At 42.7% G+C, this 12,469-nt stretch overlaps 1 pseudogene; it reads left to right on the top strand.

Annotated features, from left to right (window-relative positions):
• Positions 1–11,890, top strand: part of LOC138666427 (zinc finger protein 208-like) — a 126,221-nt pseudogene extending 114,331 nt beyond the window's left edge.
• Positions 11,891–12,469: the final 579 nt, after the last annotated feature.

Raw genomic sequence — 12,469 nt, 5'->3', positions numbered from 1 at the left:
GAACTCCTGCAACCCTCAACCTACTGTCTCCTTCCCCATAATCCTGTAGAATGTAAGCCCGCAAGGGCAGGGTCCTCGCCCCTCTGTATCAGTCCATCATTGTTAGTTTGTTTACTGTATGTGATATTTGTAACTTGTATGTAACCCCTTCTCATGTACAGCACCATGGAATCAATGTTGCTATATAAATAAATAATAATAATAATATTTTGATTGGGGATATTGCTGATGATTATGTATTAATTTTGCCCATGAGTATGTCTTGTCTGTAGCATTTGTACATCTTGGCATCTGTGGCCATATTCAAATAGCTTTGTTTATACATATTTATAACTTAATGACTTGTGTTTTACTCAATTTTTGCTTTCTAATCAAGAAAACTTTTTATTTGATTTTTTGGTGGTGTTTTTGCGTCATGTTTTGGTGGTTGAATGTTGTTTGGGAGCTCTCCAGGGTTGTACCCATATGTATACGGGTTGCTTTAATCCCAAATTCTTATGATGGTATCTGTATTTGAGATTCTTGTGTTTGACCATTATTAGTCATGTAAGTATCGTAGTATCTAGGCCGCCCCATACTGTCGAGTACTCGGGGGGGAGGGCATTCAGCCGAACTCTGTCACACCTTCTGGGATGCCATGTTTGCTTTTGAGAAGAGCAGGTGGTTAAACTGCCAAGGTTTTTGTTGCAACTGCACCTTTGCCATCCCTGCGGTGTATATCTATGTTCTGGAGCCCAAAAGATTTAGACATTTGTGGTTAAAATATAATAAAATGTGCCTTAAGCTTTTTCCATGTTTTTTTTTTTTACAGAAACTGTTGTAGTCAATTTTCTTTAGAAACACTTCAATATCTGCTTTTTTCTTGTAATATAGGAAAACCTAAGGGGAGATATACACCCCATAAAACACTGAACATGGAGACTTTGGGATCAGATAGTTTCTGTCCACGGTGTTTGTGCAAGCAAAAATGCTTTTCTAAAAGCCTCAGACTTCTGTGTGTGAATCAGACCTGAGATCTAACGTGATAGAAGATTACAGTGCGGGGAAGAAGGGAAACCTTCATATAGATGGCCGGTGGTGATGGAGTCAGTGATGGACTCTGGCCAAATATGTTTCTAGAGCCGTAGTAGAAGATGAAGATGTCGTCCTCATCATGAAGTAGTTATTTATCCTGTCACATGTAATGAATATCTCCTGCAGTATTGCTAATGCCGATTTCAGTGTCGGTAAATGAGACGAGAATTAGCATTATAGAAGATGAGCCTATGAGGAACGTATTCAGCTGTTGACTCAGAGGAAGAAACTGCTTGTTGTCTGTGGCCTAAAATATATAGGTTTTATTAGTAGATGTAAAGAAGGAAACTAAATACTGTAAAATAATAAATTTCCTCACGTGTTTCCCATATTATCTCCAGTAATTGTGTTATTACGCAGGATTTTTATGATGTTACATCGGCTCATTTTCTCATTCAGGTCTCTACAATATCGGATCCTCTCAGTGAAGATCTTCTGAATAAGAGAATTTTCCTGATTTACCCATCAAAGATGGATATGGACAGAGAAAAGATGGAGGAGAGGATATTACACCTCACCTTAGAGATCCTCTTCCGGCTTACTGGAGAGGTGAGAGATTCTGATGTCACATTACATCATTCTTATCTATGGAAATAACAGATGGACAGAACTGGAGAGGTGAGGACTCTGGCAATGTGTATAGTGAGATTTATTATTGTGTCTCTCCATAACCAGGATTACACAGTAGTGAAGAAGACTTCTAGTGAGTGCTGTCACGACCCTGTGTCTGAGGGATGCAGAATACCCCTGAAACCAATCACGGGGCCTCCACCTCACCCCCTGATACATGAGGACATCAATTACCAGAAGATCCTAGAACTCATCTACAAGATGATTGAGCTGCTGACTGGAGAGGTGACACTGCTGGGAATGCTGGGACATTATACAGTAACACTATGAAGGGATCGGGGGATGACGGTATCATTGTATATGTCAGGTACCTATAAGATGTCAGGATGTCACTGTCTATTTCTCCATGGAGGAGTGGGAGTATTTAGAAGGACACAAAAATCTGTACAAGGATGTCATGATGGAGATTCCCCAGCCCCTCACATCACCAGGTAATAGAACTAAATACACACAGCCTATAATTATCTGTATGTAAAGTATGAATTCAGTCCCTGTATGTGTTTCTTACAGATCTATCCAGTAAGAGGACAACACCAGAGAGATGTCCTCATCCTCTTCTTCAACAGGAGTGTAAACAAGAAGATCCCAATGTTCCTCAGGATCATCAGGTAGATAGAGAGAAGGTGTCGTGAGATCTCCCCTATGATGTGTAGATGGCTGTGAAGGTCTTGTGTTCAGTCTTGTTTTATCCACCAGTATTATATTTTTTATACTTGTGTAATGAGAACGGTGGAGATGGCAGGATTAGAGCTGATCATAGATGTGACTTCTCCATCTGTCTGTGACTTTTACAATATTTGTTTCAGGGTGAAGATCTGACCCATATTAATGTTACAGAGACATATGTGAGGGGTGATGAGTGGTGTAAAGAGGAGATTCCTACATACGACTACCCAGGTGAGTAGTGACCACTAAATGCAGAGAAGTCACAGATTCTTCTCAGTCACCGGCTGTGGCTGCTTTATCAGTGGTGTAGTCCGGCCGTATTACCATGTTCACCATTTTGCCTCCCGACTACAACATTCAGCTCCACCCAAAACTGTGTTCAAATGACTTTGGGCATTGAAAGCCCTTTTCTATAGAACTTACCACCTGGAAGATCCACCTACCCCCTGGGATTCGAAGACTCTGACCGTTACCTGCCCAGACCTGTAAACTACAAAGCCAAATGACAGTGTACGTACAGTAGAATGTGCTGACAAGTTAGATTATCACTTGAAGAAATATATTATGATGGGTCTGTAAGAGAAAGTGGAGGGTAATGATGCTGTTGGCTTCCTAGATCCCTGGTATCTTATTGGATGAATCTACCTTCTCCCCCTTCTGTGCTGCTGAATGTGCTCATATGGTCCCTACAAGACCAGGTCCAGTCTTTCTGGGCAAACTTCGCTTTTATGATCAACATTGAATGTGCAGTGAGGCCAAGTGTGAATTTCTGTACAATAGTAACAGTTTCCCTTTATCCTGACTTTTCAATTTGTATTAAAACTAATTTCAAGGAGGATTGTGATAAACTACAGGAAAAACATTACCCCTGTGCCATGATATATCTCTAAGCTGTGTGTGGCTGAAGGCTGCAAAATACATTTATTCCCACCTGCAGGAGATGTGTTGGCTCAAGCCCTGGTTTCATGGATTCACTCCACGCCATAAATTCCATTATGTTTTCGATCCTAAGGAATTCAGGTTACTGCACAAACTCTCCTGAAATGGGGAGCAATATTATTTTCTCTAATCTTCTGGTCAGGACTCATAGTAGCTCCAATGGTCCACCATAAATGAGTGCAACTCCGGTTTACTGTTGGAATTCTCCCCTCGTACATATGTTGTTGTTGGAGATGTGACATTTTTTTTTTATTCTGTCTATTTTTTTTACCTGTTCATTCTGTATGATAGTTTGATTGTGGTGGGATTGATCTGCATGACTTATGTGAGTCTGTATCTCAATGATAGAAAAGCTCTCCATCACCTCTTCCAAATGCCTAAGATCTAAATGTAAAGTGAGCCTGTTAGTAGGGCTGTGCACAGGAACCTACAGACAGTGTCAGGTCAGCGCCGTTATACTGATTACATAGATACCTGGTGATGACATCCCTCTTGTGGTTGTTGTTGTTTAACCTTTTTTTGTAGTTTTCAGTTAATGAGATTCTTCCATGGCGGGGCTGTGGTCTGGGCTGTGGGTGGTGCTGTGGGCGGGGTTTTATGTGGTACTCTGCTCACATATTCATATGTTTTGACTTATGACTGGTCACTGGTCCTTCAGTGATATGCCCTCTATTTTACGTAATGCATATAATAGTGTTGATATTATTGTTAATAATGCCTAGAATATTGTGGCTATTGTGAAGCATAGTAAAAAAAACAACATCCAGCAAAATGACACTGGCGGTGCTTGCCCAGTAGCATCTATCTCTTACTTACAGATGCTACTGCGCAGGCACCGCCATCGCCGGTGACATTTTGCTGGATGTCATTTTTTTCTAAGCCTCACAATAGCCACAATATTTTAGGCATTATTAACAATAATATCAACGCTATTATATGCATTATGTAAAAATGAGGGGACAGGTCACTGAGGGATCAGTGATCTGTCATAAGCCAATACAGATGCATACGTAATCAGAGTACCACATAAAGTCCCGCAAACAGGCCGCCCACAGCCCCACCTCGAAGCATGAGAATCTCATTAACTGAAAACAACAAACGAGCCATGGTCACAACAGGAAACAAATACACAAGCCGCAAGCTGAGCACAGAGAATTGAACCAAAGGAGAACAACGGCAATATGCTTTGAGCTTTAGTAGGGTGTGGTACTTTCCAATTGGCTGAAGTGGGGAGCAGATTACTCCAGCTGGACAGCAGGAACAGATCCCAGATGAGATTGGACACAGCATATGCAGAATCCCTTATATAACTAAATGACAGAAAACCAGAATAGTTTAAATCCCCATAAAGTGATTCCATTTTATAAATTGATTCACTGAGGGTTATAATCTATAGGAGGAGTGAATATTTTGACTCCACAAACATTTTCCAGAAATTAACTCGCAGTGAATGTTGGAGAGTGAAATTTACACATTTGCCATTTTATTACCCAACAAATAGTGCCCAAATTGTGCTCCAGGAAACAAACAAATTAAGTGGACTCTTCTCACTATAATATTGCTAAATACAGGGATCCTAAATGTTGTTTGAGCACACTGCACTGAGACTCATAAGTGAGAGCGGATTTTGCTGGATTGGTTTATAGAAAGCTTGTTTCTTTTCAACAGCCTTTGAGCCACTAATAGTGTGGGAACCTCGTTTTTTCCCGTCTCCCATGACAGCACACCTGAGAGAGAGGATCCGGCCAGTCAGGACAGGAAACCTACTGAAATAAAAGGGCGGTACCTCTCGCTTCAGTTGGGTTTCCTGTCCTGACAGGAGCCCTAGTTCTGGAATCACGGCGGTTTTGAAGACTCACCCACTCCTGTCCCGGCACAGGAAGAACAGGCAGAGAGCCTGTATGCCGGCCTTCAGGCTGTGGAAGCGCCGTTCGCAGGTCCTGGGGCCTTTGCGCACGTGCGGGGGTCAGGTCAGCGCAGTCCGGAGTTCTGTGGCTCTTCTGCGGCTGCCACGCCGCTCTCTGCCCCCTCTGCTGCTGCCTTCGGCCCTGGGCCTAGCTTCCGGGTGCGCGGCAGGCGTTGAGCGCAGAGTACGCTGGGAAAGAGCGTGCCCGTGTGACGTCACTGCTGCGCGCCGGATCCAAGATGGCGGAGCCCATAGAGTAATGCTAGTCGGGTTACAGGGATCTTCTGGCGGTCTCCTGGTGGGCACAGAGGCGGGGGAGGAGCAATTTCTGAACTGGATGAGGCGGTGAGCAGAGTGGATCACCCTTCAAAAGGGGGTGAGTCCACAGTGGAAGTGCTCACATCTACAGAGCTCCGCTATGGAGGATTGTATGGAGCAGCACCCACAACAGCCATTGCTACAGCAGCAGCAGCAAGAGATCTTACCAGGTTCTATGTCTGCTCACCAGCATACTAAGAGGAGAAGCGGCAGTCGTCCGGATCGAAAGTCGCAGGACTCCTCAGCTTCTAGGAGGGACGTTATCCGTACTCCAGATCGGCCTCAAAATCCGGCACCTTTGAGTGTCAGCGGGTGGTGAGTGATCTTCGTGAATGTCACATTGGTGGTAGCGGGCTACATTTCTCTGCTTACTTGTCAGGCGCTGAGGAAGGCTAGTGCCAAGTCAAAGAACAAAGAATTTGCCCTTTGTAAAGCCCCGCTAGCAGTCCAATGGCAGAAAAGCCTCTGCGGACTGTATCCAAAAGACTACTCAGGCTGAATCCACTGACTTTGCCTCTAGCCTCAGGGCTATGATTAGGGCAGAGGTTAAAGGGTCTTTAAAATCAGTCCTTAAAAAGAAAAGTAGCAAAACCCTAGAGACTGTTTCGGATTCTGGTGCCTCTCAGTCTGATGAGGAATATCAAGCGGGACCTCTGTCTCCCTGTTCATCCTCTTCTGTGTTCTCTGGCTCCTCTTCAGATAGTGATGTTGGGGGTTGACCATGCTTTCTAACTGAGAATACAGATAAACTGGTGAAATCAGTTAGGGCTACAATGGGCCTTAAGGATGAGAAAGCGTCTAGATTGGTAGAGGACGTTATGTTTGGTGGTTTGGAGGAGAAGAGGAACCGTACCTTCCCAGTGAATACTAAAGTAAAAGCCCTTATAGAAAAAGAGTGGAAGAAGCCTGAGAAGTCTGGTAGTCTTCCCTCAGCTTCTAAGAGACTATATCCTTTTGAGGAAAAGGATTCAGAAGTATGGGATAAAGCCCCTAAGATTGATGGTGCGGTGGCTAGGTCATCCAAAAGGTCAGCAGTGTTTGTCCAAGGGCAACTCAAACACTACCAGTATGCTGCCCTTCCATTTGGTCTATCGATAGTGCCAAGAATATTTACAAAATTAATGTCAGAGGTCATGTCCTTCCTCCGTTACAGGGGCATAGTCATTGTTCCGTACCTAGACGACTTCCTTGTAATAGGCAGATCAGTGGATCACTGTCTTGCACAAATAGAAGAGGTGACTACAACCCTAGCAGTGTTAGGTTGGGAAATAAATGTCGCCAAGTCGAGATTAACACCAGAGAAAGTTCAGTCCTTCCTGGGGTTGGTTCTGGACTTCACGCGCCAACTCTGTCTCCTGCCATTGGCGATACATCAGCCTGTAATGACACTGAGAAATGCGATGTCCCTGCTAGTGTCACTAACATCCTGTATTCCTGCTGTAAAATGGGCACAGTTTCACCTGAGGCAATTACAGTGGGAGGTCCTGTCAGCACAAAGATTGTTAGAAGGGCGTTTGGAGGGAAAAATTCACCTTTCAGTAGGCGTCAGAGATTCCCTAGTCTGGTGGTCAGTAAGGGATCATTTGAGCTCAGGGGTTCAGTGGCTAACTCCGATAGAAAACGTGATCACAACGGACGTGAGTGGTACAGGATGGGGTGCACATCTAGGGACCCTTTCGATACAGGGATCCTGGTCCCATACAGAAACACATCAGACATCCAATATAAAAGAGTTATGGGCTGTAGAAAGGGCAGTAAGACATTTCCTTCCTATCCTTCAGGGTCGTCATACCAGAGTTATGTCCGACAATTACGCAGTAGTAGCCTATATCAACCATCAGGGGGGAACAAGGTTCCTTTCACTTATGGGGGCAACATCTGTGCTTCTTCAATTAGCAGAATCTCACCTACTGTCCCTCACAGCTCTGCACATAAAGGGGGTCGAAAACACGAAAGCGAACTACTTAAGTCGCAAAAAGCTAAGACAGGGAGAATGGTCGCTGAATCCCAGGGTATTCCGACAAATAGTGCAGGCCTGGAGCAAACCGGTAATAGACTTATTTGCCACGCTTCACAACAGGAAGGTGAAGAGGTACTGCTCGTTAGACCCGAGGGGGAACCCGGTTGCAGTAGATGCCCTTCAAATACCGTGGAAGTTCAGCCTCGCTTACGTGTTTCCACCGATAGCATTAATTCCGGTAGTAGTAAGGAAGATCAGAATGGAGCAGGCAAGAGTGATTCTGATTGCTCCATTTTGGCCAAAAAGACCATGGTTTTCTCTCCTAAGACAAATGTCGGTAACGGATCCATGGATCCTACCAGAGGTTCTGGACCTGCTTACCCAGGGACCAGTATGCCACTCTCAAGTGAAGGGCTTCCATCTGGCAGCCTGGAATTTGAAAGGGCATTACTAAGCCGACAGGGATTCTCGTCAGGGCTAGTCTCCACCCTGTTGAGAAGTAGGAAGCCGATTACATTGAGAATATATGGTAGGACATGGAAGAGGTTTCTAGAGTTTTTAGGACAACCTTTGTCAGATGAGACTCCTGTGGGTGCTATTTTAGAGTTTCTACAAGCAGGCTCACAACTAGGGTTGGCAACCAATACGCTTAAGGTTCAAATGTCAGCGTTAGGAGCTTTATATCATTGTAATTTAGCCTCCAATAAGTGGGTAGCCCATTTAATTAAATCATGTAGTAGGTCTAGACCTGTAGTAATTCAGAAAATTCCTCCCTGGGATTTAAATCTGGTTTTAGATGCTCTAACTTAAAATCCTTTTGAGCCTTTGCAAGAGTTATCGGTAAAATGTCTCACTCTAAAAACAGTGCTATTGGTAGCTTTAACATCCGCAGGGTGAGTGACTTGCAAGCCCTGTCCGTTTGTCCTCCATACACTCAGATATATGACGACAGGGTGGTTCTAAGACCAGATCCGGCTTATCTACCTAAGGTAGTTCTTAAATTTCATAGGAGTCAGGAGATTGTATTACCCTCATTTTGTGTTAATCCTAGAAATCCAGGTGAGGAAAGGTTTCATACTCTTGATGTAAGGAGGTCTATGTTACAGTACATATCCTTAACCAGTCAGTGGAGGAAAGATCAGTCTCTATTTGTAGCTTTCCAGGGTAGCAGGAAATGTCATGGAGTGTCCAAAGGTACTATTGCCAGATGGATTAGGGAGGCCATTAGCTTATCCTATGCTGCATGGGGCGTTCCGATCCCTGAAGCCATCAAGGCTCACTCCACCAGGGCCGTGGCTACTTCCTGGGCTGAAAAAGCAGAGGTATCGATTGATCAGATATGTAAGGCCACTACCTGGTCCTCACCGTCTACCTTCTTTAAACACTACCGACTGAATTTATCTTCCTCTACTGGCCTTACCTTTGGTAGAAGGGTGCTGCAAGCGGTGGTCCCTCCCTAAGGTGTTCCTTTCTCCAAAAATCTCTCAGGTGTGCTGTCATGGGAGACGGGAAAACACCAAGGTTACTTACCGGTAGCCGGTTTTTCCGGAGCCCATGACAGCACCTGTATATTCCTTCCCTTCTTTTTCACCCTTTGATGCGCGCTTTTAATTGGGTGTTTTTTTTTGTTATTATTATAATGTGGTGGTAGATTGCCATGTGAACTAATCAAAGGGGCCTCTCATGCTCTGAAAACCAACTGAAGCGAGGGAGAGGTACCGCCCTTTTATTTCAGTGTGTTTCTTGTCCTGACTGGGCGGATCCCCTCTCTCAGGTGTGCTGTCATGGGCTCCGGAAAAACCGGCTACCGGTAAGTAACCTTGGTGTTTTCCATTGACAGATGATACCTGGGTGGGGACTTGTTTTTTGTGAGATGAGAAATGGTATTATTTTTGCCTACATAACATAGCATTGATTGGTTTCTTTTTATTTGATTTTTGGGAGGCAGAATGAACAAACAGTTGAACACCATGCACTACTGGTTCATCCAACAAGGTTTTCTATTAGACTGTGAACTGTCATTGTCTTGGTAAATAATTAAAGTTTTTTTTTACATAAACTGTCCATAAAATTAGCAAACTAAGTAGAAATGTTCAAAAATATGAAACTCAAGTATATTTTGTTAAAAATATTTTTTTTTATCTTAGCAGATGACTATACCAGGAGATCAGACGGACATCTACCATCTTCAATTTTTAAATCTGATGATCTTGAGATCCTACAAGATACAACTGAAGTGACTGCTGTTACTCCAGATATACCATCATCCCTTCACAGCAAAGATCTGTCATCTGATCCTATGAAACAGGTCCCATCTTCTGATTCATTACCGACTAATAAGGATAATCAAAGTCTCAAAAGAGGCATTAAAAAACAAACTGCTCCTAAAGCAAAGAAGTTATTTTCATGTTCAAAATGTGGGAAATATTTTCCCTGGAAATCAGCTTTTGTTAACCACCAGAGAACTCACACAGGGGAGAAGCCTTTTTCCTGTTCAGAATGTGGGAGACGTTTTACCCAGAAATGTAGTCTTCTAATGCATCTAAGAACTCACACAGGGGATAAGCCCTTTTCCTGTTCAGAATGTGGGAAATGTTTTAACCAGAAATCAGGACTTGTTACACACCAGAGAATTCACACAGGGGAGAAGCCTTTTTGCTGTTCAGAATGTAGGAAAAGTTTCAATCAAAAATCATGTTTGGTTAGGCACAGGAGAACTCACACAGGGGAGAAGCCTTTTTCATGTTTAGAATGTGGGAAATGTTTTATCCAGAAACATAATCTTGTTAAGCATCTAAGAACTCACACAGGGGAGAAGACTTTTTCCTGTTCAGAATGTGGGAAAAATTTCCAAGAGAAATCAGATTTGGTTAATCACCAGAGAATTCACACAGGGGAGAAGCCTTTTTCATGTTCAGAATGTGGGAAATGTTTTACCCAGAAATCTAATCTTGTTAAGCATCAAAAAACTCACACAGGGAAGAAGCCTTTCTCTTGTTCAGAATGTGGGAAATGTTTCAACCAGAAATCAGAGCTTGTTAGACATCAGAGAGTTCACACAGGGGAGAAGCCTTTTTACTGTTCAGAATGTGGGAAAAGTTTCAATCAGAAATCAGATTTGGTTAAGCACCAGAGAACTCACACAGGGGAGAAGCCTTTTTCCTGTTCAGAATGTGGGAAATGTTTCAGTCAGAAATCAGATTTGGTTAATCACCAGAGAACTGGAAAATTGGATCTTCTTAAAGGGGTTGTCTCTTGTCATTCCTCATGTTTGCTGACAAAAGAATGAAACTAAAGTTTATTAATTCCAAATGTAAAACTATACCCATATTTCACCCCTGAAGGTTTGTTAGAAAGTGATGCAAAAGCGGGTTCCTGTATATAACTAAAATATAACTTTTATTCTATACCCCAAGTGAGGCACCGTACAGGATTATGGACCCAGGAAGAATGATGCGGTTATAAGTTGAATAACCGATGTGATGGGCCATTTAAACTCAGCACTGCACCAGGTCTCTAGATGGTGACCAACAGAAGGCAGATGAGTATCACTGGTTTACCTACGCATGTGACCCTATGTATATTTGGCCAGTAATGCCTTTAGGTCAAGGGTTTTTGGCATGTTTATAGGATCATTGCGGATGCTTTGAGCAACATTTAATATACCGCCTGGTAGGGGTTTTGTTTACACAGCAGCAGCAGGTACCCTAAGGCTTGAAGCAGATATATAGCCTGTTGGGACAACACCCTGCCACATTTATATGGCTCTGGTCTAGAGCAGTGAGATCTAGAGGTTACGGATTCACGGTTTATGACCGAGTTATGTTCAAGATACTAGTGGATTTACCCCTATACTAGATTCTATCTTGGTGTGCGGTCATACGCTTATGCGTTTTTATATGTGTCTGTTTGTGGTTCGTATGCACTTTGCACTGTTGTCAGCACTATATGTCTGTATTTTTTATTGGTATAGAATAAAAGTTATATTTTAGTTATATACAGGAACCCGCTTTTGCAGCATTTGGTTTATTTTGGTTCTCTTGGTCATTTCGAGTCTGGCTTTATTTTGTTAGAAAGTGACTAATAGAAAAAACATATACCCCACGTTACAGTAGATACGGTGAGGTGACGTCTACACACTCGCTCTCCAAGTCTCTCATTTCTACGAGTTTCGTCATCCTCACCAAAGGCGACCTTATTTAACACCTTCATGACCCAGCCTATTTTGACCTTAATGACCTGGCCGTTTTTTGCAATTCTGACCAGTGTCCCTTTATGAGGTAATAACTCAGGAACGCTTCAACGGATCCTAGCGGTTCTGAGATTGTTTTTTCGTGACATATTGGGCTTCATGTTAGTGGTAAATTTAGGTAAATAAATTCTGCGTTTATTTGTGATTTCGCAATTTTCACATTTTGAATTTTTATTCTTAAACCAGAGAGTTATGTGACACAAAATAGTTAATAAATAACATTTCCCACATGTATACTTTACATCAGCACAATTTTGGAAACAATTTTTTATTTTTTTTTGCTAGGAAGTTATAAGGGTTAAAATTTGACCAGCGATTTCTCATTTTTACAACAAAATTTACAAAACCATTTTTTTTAGGGACCACCTCACATTTGAAGTCAGTTTGAGGGGTCTATATGGCTGAAAATACCCAAAAGTGCCACCATTCTAAAAAATGCACCCCTCAAGGTGCTCAAAACCACATGCAAGAAGTTTATTAACCCTTCAGGTACTTCACAGCAGCAGAAGCAACATGGAAGGAAAAAATGAATATTTAACTTTTTAGTCACAAAAATTATTTTTAGCAACAATTTTTTTATTTTCCCAATGGTAAAAGGAGAAACTGAACCACGAAAGTTGTTGTCCAATTTGTCCTGAGTACGCTGATACCTCATATGTGGGGGTAAACCACTGTTTGGGCGCACGGCAGGGCTTGGAAGGGAAGGAGCGCCATTTGACTTTTT

This window comes from Ranitomeya imitator, chromosome 2 (assembly GCF_032444005.1).
Source record: "Ranitomeya imitator isolate aRanImi1 chromosome 2, aRanImi1.pri, whole genome shotgun sequence".
In the NCBI taxonomy this organism is placed as follows: Eukaryota; Metazoa; Chordata; class Amphibia; order Anura; family Dendrobatidae; genus Ranitomeya; species Ranitomeya imitator.
Note: the sequence above shows the minus strand (reverse complement) of the source record. Positions and strands in the feature narration are given on the sequence as shown.